The sequence below is a fragment of the Wyeomyia smithii genome, chromosome 3 (assembly GCF_029784165.1).
Source record: "Wyeomyia smithii strain HCP4-BCI-WySm-NY-G18 chromosome 3, ASM2978416v1, whole genome shotgun sequence".
Classification (NCBI taxonomy): domain Eukaryota; kingdom Metazoa; phylum Arthropoda; class Insecta; order Diptera; family Culicidae; genus Wyeomyia; species Wyeomyia smithii.
Genome location: NC_073696.1, coordinates 207,956,694 through 207,972,096, shown reverse-complemented (window position 1 = coordinate 207,972,096; position 15,403 = coordinate 207,956,694). Strand labels below are relative to the sequence as shown.

At 38.8% G+C, this 15,403-nt stretch overlaps 1 protein-coding gene across 3 annotated transcripts in view; it reads left to right on the top strand.

The window, feature by feature from the left end:
* Nucleotides 1-748: 748 nt before the first annotated feature.
* Nucleotides 749-15,403, top strand: part of LOC129727577 (putative epidermal cell surface receptor) — a 127,654-nt gene continuing 112,999 nt past the window's right edge. For all 3 annotated transcript variants that reach the window (XM_055685547.1, XM_055685546.1, XM_055685544.1), the window contains exon 1: nt 749-892. The gene's annotated coding sequence lies outside the window, so the exon portion shown is untranslated. The remainder of the gene's footprint in view (nt 893-15,403) is intronic.

Genomic DNA, 15,403 nt, shown 5'->3' with positions numbered 1-15,403 from the left:
ATTATAACTGTAGTCTACATTTGCTTGACGAAATAAATAAATAAATTAATGAAATATACCTTAATCAATAACCAGAATACCCGAACACTGGACAGCTTTTTAACGATTTTAAGCCCCCACTCCCCCCGTGGACAACTGCCATATAAGTTCTAAAAATTTTGTATGGATCGTGGACATTACACAGACCCCCCCCCCCCAAAGCTGTCCACGTGGTATGTGGATGGTCCTTTAGCAACGTGTATAAATGAGGTCAAGAAAGTGTATGAATAAATAAAAGTATTAAACTGTGGCTAACTGTTGTTTAAAACTTTAAGCAACACTTTGCAAAGTATCTCATACAATCGATACCGTTTTTTTAAGATAATCCAATTTTTATTTCACCTTTATTTAATAACTATGAATCAGTAGTTATAGAGGACGTTTCATAAAATATCTACTCTCACTCGCTCATGATGAAGTACAAATGATCGTTTCAAACTTATCGTTTTTCTCCAACGAAGCCATTGCATAAATAAAGGCCTAAAGTGATTCGAAGCTCTACCCCGGCATATCGAAGTAAAGCTCAACTTGAGTTCGAGGCGCAAACAGCAGGTTGAATCGTTGAGTTGAGACTCGCGCAACATAACGAAGCAATCAAAAAGCATAAAAGCGCGGAGACGGCCGATCTCGCTCCTCTCCCGGTTTTCCACGCGTGAGCGGCAGTCAGACCGGCCGTGATTTTGAAGGCTTTCTCACCTGTGTGCCCGATCTGGCTGGTATTAGTTGAGATTTAGACGCCGATCGTGCCGCTTGTTCGCGTGCTTCCGTCGATCAAATACATTCGCGGGTTCTCAGCAGTGGGTGAGTTTTCAGTGGTAGGAGTGTTTTGATCTGTTGAAAAAAAAAATAAAAGGTGAGTGTGATGCGCGAGCGAGCTGCGCTCGCAAGAAGAAGAACCCCGTCAAAATCTGGGCTTTGTCGTGATCTGGTGCAATCGTGCTGTTTTTCTTCGATGCTTGACGATGTTCGCTGCGAGGCTCGAGGCGACCATTCCTATGAGGGATAGCTTCGATCGAGTTGGGGGCTAAAAAGAGACGGTTCTCCTAGCCTTCAGTCCACTTTTTTTTCGCTGATGGCATGCTATTGGCAACACTAGTGAGTGAATCAACATACCGCGGGAAAACTTGTGTAACAGTTTTAGTTCATGGTGTTATTAGTGCTGTTGTGACTCGTTTTTGGTAGACTAGGAATCGTTCCGCATGAAAATGGAGTATGTACCGATCTGGAATACATAAACGGCGTGAGCGTGAGAACAGTTTTTGGTATTTGGAAACGAAATCATAACTCGTGAACGGAATAATGGTTTGCTCATTTCATTAGCGATTGTTTCCGACTTTGGCTGTATGTGCGTTTACGTGTGGGACGCGACTCCAAAAAGCGAGTTTTGCGGAAATAGAAAGTGTTGGGGTGTGCATTGAGAGACAAATTGTTTTAAAACCAATCGCAGATGAAATCAAAACTGACATCGACAGATAAATGAGAGCTAAGCCAGAGGCAATCAATCGTTGGCCACCGGCATTACAACAGCAGGTTTGGCATTAGAAAATAAAAAACTTCACCGGGTTGGATCTGGCTAGGATGTGATCAAGCGTATCTAAGCGATGGAATTATATTCGAATTCCGATTTGTTTGTCAGTCATTTCTTAGGTCGTTTACTGATCTGTTTGCAGTATACCGTGCACGGGGGTTGATTGCTACGGATGGAAATACATGTTTTTATTTCTATTGCATATTAAATGAGACTGATTGAGGAAGTGCTCCTCGAAGTAAAGCCCTCCACGACGCTGGTTAAATACCTAAAATCAAATACCATTAGACTTCATCCAGCAGCGACTCATTGCCGACATCACTTTGCTTGTGCCGAACCTCAATTCGATTCGCGCTGTGCTACCTTTATGGTCGCATATAATAGCCGACTAACGTCGCCAGGGTTATTTTACGATCACCGACTTAGTCTATTAAGGTGCGATAAACTGCCACCAGCTTCAGGATCTTAGTCAAAGTTTCAAGGTAGCGAATCTCAATTTGGTAGCCTGGTGGTAGGAGGACTATTCAATGGCCTTCGCAGAAAATGTATGCTGAACAATATTATTTAAAACACCTAACTCAAAACATTACAGTCACTATTACACTAGTCTAATAACTGACTTAAAACAACTAAATTGACGCCATCGCTGAAAAATATTTCCGTCAACGCATAACTATTATAACATTTTTTTCGTAGGTGTGAAAATTTTCCGCATTATTTGAAAGATTTATACAGCTGCAATCAGATCCGTTTGTTCAATAAACATCATTGAAATAATAAAACCCAATAGAAAAGTTATCTCATTACCACACAATCATAAAAGTCAAACAAGGAAATTCGACTCTGCCCGATTGTTTCCGAATTGGGCATCTCAAAACGGTTCCCAAAATTCAGTTCACCTAAACTAGCCCCGACTGAATTATTGACTACCTAAATTGAAATAGAAAATTAACATTGCACGAAAAATGACAAGCGAACATACAAAATTTTATTCCGATTTCAATCCAGATTGGTATTTTCTGCTGAACATGCAGAGCTTGTGTGATAAAATTCTTTGGACTCAATTCAATATTTGATCTTCCTAATAAAGGCGGTTCATTTGTCAACTTCGCAGCATCGTCAATATACAAGCTCTTCGCTCTGCTTGTGTGCTCCTTCTGGTAGCCAACAAGTCAAGGGAAAATTGATTTTTGGCACACTATTGTTTTAAAAGGAATAAAATGTCATTACGTTACGCAACGAAACGAAGAGAATGAATGAGGAGCGGAAGCCTGCACAATATGGGTACGAAATAAACATCCCGGTTTGACAATAGCGTATTTGTGCGACAGTTATATTTACCATCAACAAATTGAAACTGAATTTACCTGAGCTTGAGCTCGATTGATCACCACCGGTTGCCACTTCGTTACTGATCAGGATCGATTGGAGTTGTAAATCGAATTTAGTGATTCCTGCTTGGGATTGAGCTTTTCGATGTGCATCTCCAATAACCCCTGCATGCTGATCAGTACCGACGCCTGCCGGTCCAGAACGTAGATCAAAGGAAGGAAGGAAACGGGTGTTAGTTCGATACTTGTTGTTACTAGAGGCCGGATATACTCCTGCACACTCCACAAGCACCACGGGTATAGGAATTTTGTGTTAGTTGTTTGTCGCGTTTCTTCTCTACATACGATAAAACTCTTGGCGGTATTTATGGGCCCTCGTCCACTAAGATATTTTTCGCGAACCTATCTTCTATGTATCTAAGACGTTTTGTTTCATTGATTTTAGGAGTACGACGGGAATAACGAGCTTTGTACTAATAGAGGAACTGACCGACCCTTCCAATTTAAAGCCCGACGTGCACGCACTTTCCCGAGGTTAGTGGTGCGATCTTCGATATATGAACTCACGAAAGCGCGCCAGGTGCCAACATGTTTGAAACCTCATCATATTTGCAGTGACGGGATACAAGCGAATCGTGGAGGTTAAGTAATTTTGGTTACCTTACGTATCGTACGACTCTACGCGTTTCTGCTCATGAACACCTTAATTTACCCATTCACGAATCAATGAGTAGCTTTATTTCGTAAGACGTTAAACTTTATTCGGAAACTGTAAGCCGACCACAATTTTAGAGGATATAAGATCTACAACGCGTTTTTCTCTTGTAATATAATGAAACTGAATTCACCTGAGAACATAAAGTGCATCAAATATACACTTCCCGCCAAAAATTTGGAATTGCTTCACTGAAAATTTCAATACCCACTTGGAATATTGCGACACCCCTCAAAAAGTTTAGCATCACCTGTAATAGGCAGATATCGCTCTAGAAAGTTGTGGTCTTAGGCAGACTTGTTCAAAAGGTTAATGACTTCTGAGTTTTGGAAAGCTCGGTCTTAAATTCAACCGTTATGTGGCGCTAGTGTGCACTAAATTATTCGTATTTTGACTTCAACTTATCTCACGATTCCGGGTTCCTGGAAAGTTGCGACCTTCAATAAAGTTGTTCGGAAGGTCAAGACTTCCCAGTTGATGAACAGTTTAATGCAAAATTCTACCGATGTGTAGTGTTAGTGAGCAAGAAATTCATCATATTTTGATCCTAACTTATCTCACGATTCTGACCTCCAAAAATGTTCGGTTCTTCAGCAAAGTTCACCAAACGGTCAAGGGCTGCTGGTTGGTGGATAGTTTAGTGTGGGATGTTATCGCTACTTGGTGCTTATGTGCAGGCAATTTTCATATTTCTATACAATGATCCAGAAACCTAATTAAGGGAAAATTCGGATCTACAGCTCGATAGCAATATTGTAGAGAAGCACCTACTGCTACAAAGTTGAAATTCTTATTTAAAAGTTATCGAAAATTAGGGTGACCCATGAATGATTACTTTTATTTTCGATAGAATTTAAAGTCTAAATTTTCTATCTTTGTACATAGAATAACAGGAGGGTTGTGTGCAAAGCCACGACCGCAAGGTTGAAGTAGAATACTTTTACAAGAAAGACAAACCGGCTGCTTGCGTGTCAGTCATTTTTCCTAGTAAATAAACGTTGAATACTCAGATCAACCGAATTTCGCGCTTCAACAAGGATTGACCATTTTCAATAATATAGCAAGTTGCTTGTCATGGTTGGGGCTAGACAATTTTTAAATTTTGAGATGAAATTTTTTCGGATGTCGCGCTCATGACTCAAGGAAAAGATAATTTAGTACGTTTTGAGACCTGGAGATAAAGTAAAATTTAAAACTTTTACAAATTAAAAAATGTGAATTAACTCATTAGAAAGTATCAGCTCTACAATCAAGTCATCCTGAAAAGGACATTTTGTTGTTCATTTTAGTATCGGATAAGATGTCGATCACATCTTTGTGTTATCACTGACAGTGCGAATAAAATATTCCTTGTGATAAAATAAACAGTGAAAAGCTGATTTAACACTCAAAACTAGACGGCTCACGTGTTGTCAAAATGAGGCAATTGACATTGAATGCTAAAAAAGTGCCTCACTGCATCAGCCGCTATCGATGCTGAGATCCGCTGCAACTAGTTCGCTATCCATAGCCATGCCACAGTTGTGGCCGCTATACACTGCCATTGGTATCCACTGTCCCTGCATCAGCTGGTCCAGCTGCTATCGGTGCTGGAATCCGCTGCAACTAGTGCGCTATCCAATGCTACGCCACAGCTGTGGCCGCTTTTCGCCGTCGCTGGTATCCACTGCACTGCTAGTGCTGCTGCTAAGGGAGGATGACTGCTGTTGTCGCTGTCTTGAACTATTATGTGCGGCATCGGCTGAAACAGGCTCTTATATAGGACAAATGGTCGGCGTGCAGCCAAACCGAACCAAGCGCCAAAAACATTATTTCAAGTAATCGGCGTTCAAAGTTTAACCGTCCCATAAGTTTACTGCAAGCTGCTACACACAATTTTTGTTATTATTTCATTATGAACTGTTCAAATGATGTCGTTTTTTTCATAAATGATAGATTATTAGTTTTCACATACACTGGTGTTAATAACTCAATTTTCAAAGAAATTGCGCTTGGTTCAGTATGGTCGCACGCCGACCAAATAGCATGTTTTAAATTGCAAGGTATATGATTCTGCCGACCGTGCTTGGGAAGCAATCATATAACGGTCAATCAGAGGTCGAATTTTTCGTTTTGTTTTTTTTTCGGCTTTACTATTTTCAATAGTACAAGAGTGTGAATAATAAAATTACAATTATCTCCTTTTGGGAAGAATTTAAGAAGATTTTCCAATCTATTGCTGCAAGAACGAAGGAAATCCATCGAATACTAACCGATTTATTAGCATTTGAAATTGGACATATTTTTCACTTTTTTCGGTTTAAGATTTTCATTTCACATCCCTATGTAGCCGAACTTCCTGAGAGAAAAAAAAAAAAAAAAAAAAAAACAATCGCCCAATAAATTTTAGGTAGATTTCATTCCTCTAAATTAAAAAGTAGCTGATTTAGATTAAAAAAACACCTATTTTGCTTCAATTTTTTCATTCTTATATGGTCGGCGTGCGACCAGACCAAACCAAGCGCCAAAAACATTATTTCGAGTAATCGGCGATCAAAGTTTACTCACCCCGTATGATTCCTGCGAGCTGCTGCAGAGAAATTTCGTTATAATACCATTATAAACTGTTCAAATGATTTCGTTTCTTCGTGAAATATAGATTATCAATTTTAACATCCACTAGTGTTAAAAACTCAATTTTCAAAAAAATGGCGCTTGGTTCTGTCTGGTCGCACGCCGACCATATTATACTCGAATTGCTGTTAAAAAGGTTCGATGTTCGAATGGTACCTTTTATAACATGTTTTCGTCAGTTACTTGAAAAGAGGGCAGAGTGCAGCAGAATAGGAAATGGCAAGGAGAATAAACCATTTTCGAAACCTGCACCGATCGTGATCGAAAAATTAGCGCTAAGAAATAAAACGAGAATTCGTTTATAGGCTTATTTGCATGGTTTTTAACGCTATCAGTAACATTTTGTAAGAAAAAAAATTTACTGCCCACTTCAATTACATAATTTTGAAGCACCTAAAGGTGCCAGTTGCCGATGATTCTTGTTCTCTGGTTATTTCGGGCAAAACTGTTAACCATTTTTGGCACTTTTGCAGCTACCAAGTTCTCCCTAACAGCCGCCAGGTATACGGGTGAAACCCGGCACACTATGACTGGTACAATTTTGCCGATTTTCACGATCAGTACCTAGCCCTACCTTGTATGATATCGGTACCGTCTTTTAGAACGAAAATGTTGGTAAAATGTTTTAACGATACCTGTCATAAATTTCCAATAAATGTGGCGTGTGTACTAGAGCGATTAAAACAGCAACAACAACAAATCGTTCAAAAGTCAGATCGGTTGTACACTTTAGTGCCGGCTGTGCTTTGGAAGTAAGGTGATTGGTTGCTCGGTATGATTTGAATAATCCATGTTATTTACCGATATTTTCAATAGGGTCCCAATCAATTGGTTCTTTTTGTTACGAAAATCGTCATCGTTAAAAAATTTCTGATCGATTGATTTCAAAACCTTGATAATCTGACAAAAAATGACTGATATATGAGCGCTCACTTTTTCCATGGATGAATTTCTTGATTATCGAATTTAGGCACTCTACTTCCAGATAGACGTAGTCCTACGTCGAAAACAAGATCGAATGATACCACAAACATAAAACAGCATTTTCACAGGGAACGCATTAACTTTTTCCGAGTCTTGTGCTTTCGAAAATTCGAAGTGGTGACTCGTAGTCGACCATTTTTGGATTCAATGAGGTTTCACCTTAAAAGTACATAGATTTGATTTCTCGGTATTTCTCCCTTAAACAAGAAATAATTACTCTATCTTTGATCTAAAACGATCGAAAATCGATCAACCGAACTGGTTCTAGAGGCGTTTTTCGTGGTCACTGGTTGCCCTAACGATTATTTTCCACGAAGATCAACACTTGAAATATTCAAAACAATTGAAACACTTTGGATGTTCTGTTCGCTAACAAAATGACCATTATGCGCATTCAGAATTCTCTAACTTTTGAACGAATTGATCGATTTTCGAACTCTTTGAATCAAATCGAATGTGATTGTTTCTAATTTCAAGAAAAAACCGAGAAATCAAATAATGTTTTCAAATTGATTTTACTCGAACTACAACACAGTGAAACAATCTTTGCCTTTAACCTAGAAAAGTATAGCAATCACTTGCAAACCGAAGATATAAAAAGTGTTTTAAATCTTTTAGCTAACTGCCTGGAGACTGGTAGTTAGCTAACGAATCTCCGCACATCCTCCGCACTAGGTTGTCCAGAGTACTGTTCGCCTCGCACACTGCCGTCATGTCGCTGGGCATACGAAGAAGACGTGCTCTGCGGTCTCCTCCGTATCTACTCACTCGCGGCATATGGGGGATTCCATGAGCCCGAGCCTATACAGATACTGTCTAAAGCAGTCATGGCCTGACAGAATCTGTGTCAGGTAGAAACTGACCTCTCCATGTCGTCTTTCGATCCATTCGGATAGCAACGGGATCAGTCGGTGCGTCCATCCTAGTAACAATATGGGTTTTATCAAAGTTTTATAGCGCTTAATACAGCCAAAACAGCGCAATAAAAACTTTGATGAAACCAGTTTTGTTATTTGGGATCTACCCTTCGTGGAAGTGGAATTTCACTCGAGCCTTAGGAACTGATAAATTCCGGGCATTGAGTATTAAGCTGCTAAAATTTTCAAATGCTCTGTCAATGTCAGCACTATTTTGTAAAATAATATCATCAATCAAATTTTCTTCGATCGTAGAACGATATCTATCCCAATTAGTCTTGTGATAATTTAACACAGATCTAGTGGGATTTAAAATAGTTTCATGGGAAATAGAAAATGTTATGGGAAGATGATCAGAATCAAAGTCAGCATGAGTTAAAAAATCACTGCATGAATGACTTGGATTTGTTAGTACCATATCAATTGTAGATGGATTCCTAATAGAAGAATAACATGTAGGACCATTTGGAAATAAAACTAAATAAAATCCAGCCAGGCAATCATTAAACAATATTTTTCCATTGGAATTGCTTTGAGCAGTATTCCAAGATCGATGTTTCGCATTAAAATCACCGCTGATTAAAAATTTAGATTTATTTCTTGTGAGTTTTTCCAAATCTCGCTTGAAATAATTTTTTCGCTCACCAGTGCATTGAAAAGGCAAATACACTGTGGCTATAAATAAAATGCCAATACTTGTTTCAATTTCAATTCCCAAACTCTCGATAACTTTGGTTTCAAGATGGGGTAAAACACGATGTTTGATTCGACGGTGGATAACTATTGCAACTCCACCACCGGCAAAATCAATTTTATCATACCTATGAACTATATAACTTGGGTTCTTTTTTAGTTTAATATTTGGCTTTAAAAGCGTTTCAGTCACAACTGCAATATGAACATCGTGGACTGTTAAAAAATCGAAAAATTCATCTTCTTTCGCTTTTAAATAGCGAGTATTCCAATTTAGAAAATTTAAAATCATTGCTGAATTTCAATTTCATAACAATATTAGTTGTAAATTTTATACCTTCTTGAACAGCCTCGTACATCGAGTTACAGTTCAACAAAACGGACATTAGCTGCAGCATGGATTGTTGTAGGTATTCAATCTGGATTTTCTGGAGTTGGACTACCTAAATCAATACTGGCTGACTTTTCAGCACCAAGCACGAATGGTTTGTTACTGTTTAAATTTGAAATATTACCTGTAAGGACACTGGCATATGAACAGCCTGGTGTTGCCTGAATAGGATTTTTTGTCTGAAATTTGTTATCTGAATTTGAATTATTACCTACAGACACACCTGCTAATGAAAGTGCTGGTGATGCCTAAACAGTATTGAAAGTCTTTTGTATACCCACATTGACAACAGGTTGCTTAGAATTCCTACGTTGTCTGGAAGCAATAATTTTTGACCTTACAGGACAGTTAAAGAAATTAGATTTGTGATTTCCCCCACAATTTACACATTTGAAACTATTAGTGGTCTCTTTCACGGGGCAGATATCTTTCGTGAGACCAGTGTCACCACAAATCATACATTTTGCTGCCATATGGCAGTTTCGAGTTCCATGACCATAGGCTTGACAATTCCGACATTGAGTAAGATTATGGATTTCTCCATGTCTCTTGAAATGTTCCCACTTTATTCGCACGTTAAATAAAACACGTGCCTTCTCCAAACATTTCAAATTATTTACTTTGATACGATCAAAATGTATTAAATAATTTCCCAGGTGTATTCCAGTTTGATTAATTTTGGCATTTGCCTTTCGTTTCATCAAAATCACTTGGTTGGGAGCAAAACCAAGTGATTCTGACAAACATTCTTTATTTTCCTCAATAGTTTGGTAATTTGAAAGACCTTTCAAAACAGCCTTAAACGGTCTCTCGTTTTTGGCATCAAAAGAATAAAATTTATACATCTTTTCAGTCAAATACTGTAAAAGATGTTTATGGCCATCAAGAGATTCGGCCAAAATACGAATTTCGCCTTGGCGGCCAATTTGAAAATTAACTTTCACAACCGACATAAACGATGAAAGCTCTGATCGAAATGCTTTAAAATTTGCTACAAAAACCACAATTGGTGGAACTTTAACCTTCTTCATAACGGCTTTATGCTCAGTATGAAAAGTTTGAATTTCTTGATCCCCAACGGAAGAAAGAATATCATACCTGTTAGTCGAAATTTCAGTGTCACTTGGAGGAGATGCCTCACGTTTCCTTGAAGCCGCATCAAAGCGAGCTTTTTTATTTTTTTCAGGCATAACTGGAAAACTTCACCACACTTTCACTTCACTCTAGAGTTTAATTGGAAATATCTCAAACCAAATTTACTCACTAAACACTCGTTAACGTTAAAAACAAATTTATTACTTTGCGTTTCAACAGGTAGCCTTTCAAGAAGATTGCCTGTTGAAAGCGAAAAACAAAATTTCAATATCTCTCGGTAGTCTAAGACTTAGCCTCGAGCTGTTGGTAAAATGCGACCGTACTGTAGGACAGTTCAAGGCGATCTGTGAAATATGAAGTGTTTTCCTGCTATCTTTAGCTATACAAACCGTTGCGTAGTTCAGTCAATGGTCAATTTGAGAACCGTATTTGAATTGTTGTTAACGTTGTTGAATTTCGTTTAACGAAATAAGTGGACAACAAAAAAGCTCTCTCTTTAGCGATAAAGTTTTCCTTTCTTGGTGTCTAAAAAGTAACAGGAACAAAGTCAAGAATCAAAAGGCTAGAAAAAGACAGGGAAAAAAATCGGAAAACAAAATTGTTGTACACTTCTTTTGCTTCGTGCTTTGTTTCTGCCGCTCGCAGAAAAATTGATACACTTGCTGCTCACACCACAGCTGAGCAAAACAAGAGTGGTGAATCTTTCTAGTGAGAATACTCAGACTGAGTTTCGAGATGCAGAGCAAACAACGCAATCTACTCTCCTACCGAGACGCTCCCCTCGTTTGACATATAAGCTCAAGAGACACGCAATGAGCTCTGTTGTGTAGTTATTCAGCATACTGTCCTTTCGAATGAGAAAGCAGTTTATAATCTTTCTGGAGAGATATTTCGAATTTCTCCGTGGTGTTCATTTCACAAGCTCCTCAGGTACAAACGATTCGCTGCTCACTTCGAACAAGTGTGTCTATCAGTGTGAGAGTAGTTGTTTCCGCAGTGAAAGATATTCTCCTACATGCTAGTTATTCTCTGAGGAGAAATGATAAGCCTGGCTGGAAGAGCTTTCAGGAGATTACAGAATGCCAGAGTTTTTTTTCTTCAACCCATTCTCGGCGAAGAGAAATCAAATTTTATTTCGAAAAATGATCTTCAAACACGTATTACTCTACATGCACATTTGACACAAACTATATTGCATATCGATCATTTCTCTAACCGTATTAAATAGTTTCGTTGTTCAAAACTGCGAGTATAATTGTTAAGCTAAAATCAAAGTTTAGATGTCAGGTGATGCCATGAATAAATAATAACAATGAATTATAATAAAGAGATTTCGATAGCTCACACTGCAATGCGATGTTTCAGTGCATTTTTAGTGTACATTTTTCCTGCAAAAAATCGGTCTTTCTTAAATTTTACCTCGGTTATAATCCAATCTCTCTCTCTCCCTTGTCAGAGCTTGTCACAAAACGATGATACCCCCTTCTCCCAGGAATACTACATCAATCAAGTATGCTCCCTTAGCGGTAGTGCCCAAAAGTTTCGTATCCTTGATAACTAATGCAAAATTCCAGCTCAACAGTGTTGAAGCCTTTTTTCCAGAACAAGGTATGGACACAAAATTTCATACTCACAGACAGAGAGACGTTCGATGCAACCTTTAATTACATAGTCTGAAATATTATATTCTTCCTAAATTTCTTCCCCCGAAATAAGTGCTGATACTAGACACCTTATTTCCCGTCGGAGAAACAATGACAGTCGCCCCTAGCGACTCTGTGATCGCAATACTTCAGCTTTAACGACAAGATTACACTTTATGAAAAATCGAACATGCAATGAATGAACCTGGTAGTGAAAATCCGGATGAACTTGCAACTCAAATAACAATCTTCATTCCGACAACTTAGTTTATTACGGTTTTATTAACGATTATAAATATCTTTCACGACTTGTATTTTTTGGTAACGCACATATCTCTTATACAATTTTAAGTAATAGTCAGTGCAGCACTAAAACTGCCTATATAATTAAATAAGACCTAGTAGTTTAAAATTTATTAAATGTGATTCGTGATGCATCCGTTCATAACCGTTCTTAACCCTCATCACCACACGGTTCTGTTTTTTTTTAACAACTGCGTTTATCATCCGACCTGGATGCCTGACAGCGCACCACCACTCGCAGCAAAGTTGGAGATGCAAAAATTATGAAGAGTGCAATTTTCTTGCAAAAATAGGTGCATCTTCATTTCGCAGTTGAGTTTAGCTCTGCTGGTGCATCTTCAAACCCGAGCGAACAATAATGCACAAAAAGGTAGCTCCGGTCGCCGTCGGTGTGCAGCGTAAGGAACGAACGTGGCTCCGCCGTCGTCGGAGACGAGCAAAGACTTCTGTGTGCTCATGCAAACTCAAACCGTAGCGCCTTGCTTCGCTGGTTGCTACAACTTAGCTGCACAAACTAATCGACTGAGAAGAAAAAAGGGTGGAGGGTTTATTGATGCTTTTGTGATAGAAAAATGGAGCTCTGCTGGTGGAGCGGCTGGGGAGCCGGCTGTTCGAATGATGTTGCTGCAAAGGGAATGTTTCGCAACGCTACATCGATTGGTATGTCCGGCATTTGGGTAATGACCGTATTGCCATTCAGTTCGATTGGCCGTGGAGACGTCCCCTCGCGTGGCTTCCATCATTATCCAACCGGTCGTGGACCCATTTTCCACGAACTAAATGTGAAGTAGGTGTTACAGTACAGCTGAAGCATCATGTTCCTGGCTGCAAGGGATGATGGAAATTGTCGAACATCACCGGCTGGGTATGCTCTCGGAAATAGCCTGGACCGTGTACGTGCGTGTTTGAGGAAGTTGTGGCACGGCACGAGCATAGTTTCACCAACTTCGTGTGCGTTTCGAGCACTCTAGGAACAACAGTCGTGTGCGTAAACTTTTTGTAATAATTGCCCCTTCGGCTGGGTTGGGTGATTTAAGGTAGCGCAAACACGCGAGAATGATATACGACAAATGTAATGTAGGTAATTTCATGCGCAAAAACAAATCCGACATTTTATCCTAACGGGTTACGGCCATTTGGATGTTCACTGCGTAAAAAGTCAATTCTCCATCAACTGTAGTTAGGTACAGTTACAGAAAATTTCGAAATAGAAAATTATTTTTGCAACTAGTTATTGTAATTGGTACCTAGTATTTTTACTGAATATGTTATATTTTTCAATTATTACATTGACACTTCCAACATGGAAAAAAAACTCACTTCACGACTCCACCTAATAGAATTTTAATGAAATTGTGTTGGTATGTTAGCTGAAATGCATGGTTGCATTTGTTGACAAAACTAGAAGTTTTTATTAAATTATACTCATAGCTCGAATTAAAAACTGTATCATGAGTTAGAAATAAGCATCAATGCACACTTCATTGAACTGTATTTGACTGTTTTTTTTTTTCAGGATTTCAGCGGGAGAGAAGGGAATGAGGGATGGGTGTTAATATCATTATAATCACATGTATTGTAGCTTATAGGGAAAAAGGAAAAAGGAAGAACGGTTAAACGGAAAAGTTAAGAACGGTAATGTGAAGATACTAGTTTATCATTTCAAATATTTGCCACATGCATCGTATAACAAAAGAAAAAGCAGCATTCACAGTACAAATTAGTTGCTCGCTTTTCATCAATTAACATTTGAATTCGTCTATCATCACCTGTTTTTAATTCGATAAATACGTTACCACCTCGTACATCTTTTCGACTGTGAGCCCTGTAGCTTGAGCACGTATAATAAATAATTCTCTTCCGAAGCTGCCACCTCTAACCCAATTTGCACTGAAACTGTGATACACAAAGTTTGACTGAGAAAGGAAGTAGCAAAGTTTAATTTGATCCTTTTGACTAATAAGGTAAAAACTTTTCGGCGGTCAAAAGTTCATGCACGGAAAAAGTTTTATAATGCCGTCTCTGGAACCCCTTTATTTTTCATTTCCTCCGTTTTTTATACTTCAATTAAATCGAAATTACTTTGATGGCTTTACTAACAAAAACCGCACATTAAGTAACGCCCAACCCCAATCAGCTTAGTCGATCAACAGGTTGTTACGCTATAGCTAACGTCAAGCTTCAAGCTTATCATTTTCCACGGCTTTTAACAGGTATGTTGCACCCGGTGGCGGTGTTTTTTTTCGGCAAAAAAATGCCCTGCCATTTACCTGGTGGGTGAAAATTAGGATAATCACCGTGCTGGTGCCTCTATCGTTGTACGCCGATTTTCCACCCGTATAAGCGGCATAACCGGATAGAGATTCCACTGCAGGGTGCACAACATGCTATTACCGCTATCTGTTTAAGTAGCAGCGGGGGAATTTTACGATGTCTAGTAATTCGAAAAGTGTGATTTCATAATTACCACTCTTCGGCGCTGCTGCACGGTCTTCTGTCTCGGAAAATTGTTTTGTCAGCGAATATTTGAGCCATAGTTTGACGGTCACAGTTGATCTAATTTGACTGAGTAACCGTGCATTATTCCGTACCAAAGCCTTGAAAGATTCTTACGAAAAGTGTTACACACATTCTGATTCGACTGTGAAAATAGTTTTATAACATGCATTACGGGGTTCGTTTTTTGCTGTCTCGATTAGGTATTACTTTAAAAATTGCCAGTGCAAAACGCCATTGATTGGGTCCGATTTCTAACGCATCGTTTGACGCGACGGTGTTGAATGTCGGTCGAAACAGCAATAGCAGCTTCTAGGGGTGCCTGCTATGTGAGAGTAAAATGTGTGATGTAATTGTGCAAATTGCACTCCCAGCTGGTGCGGTGCCATTACCGGTGAAGCCAACAATTGTTTTATGTTTCACACTGGAAACACTGAACCAGCAGTTAAATGAAGCAAATTACGATAAATTGGTATTATTAAATTATCTAATCACCTAATTATAAACAACCTGCGCTGGTTCGGATCTTTTTTCGAACAACGTCCAAAATCTTTATTACTATTATTTTGCATAACCTTTCTTTCCCTACAAGCTCGAAAGGATTAATACAATGTTGCAAATTGTAAATTTTCTTAGCAAATGAATTTTGTGCTGT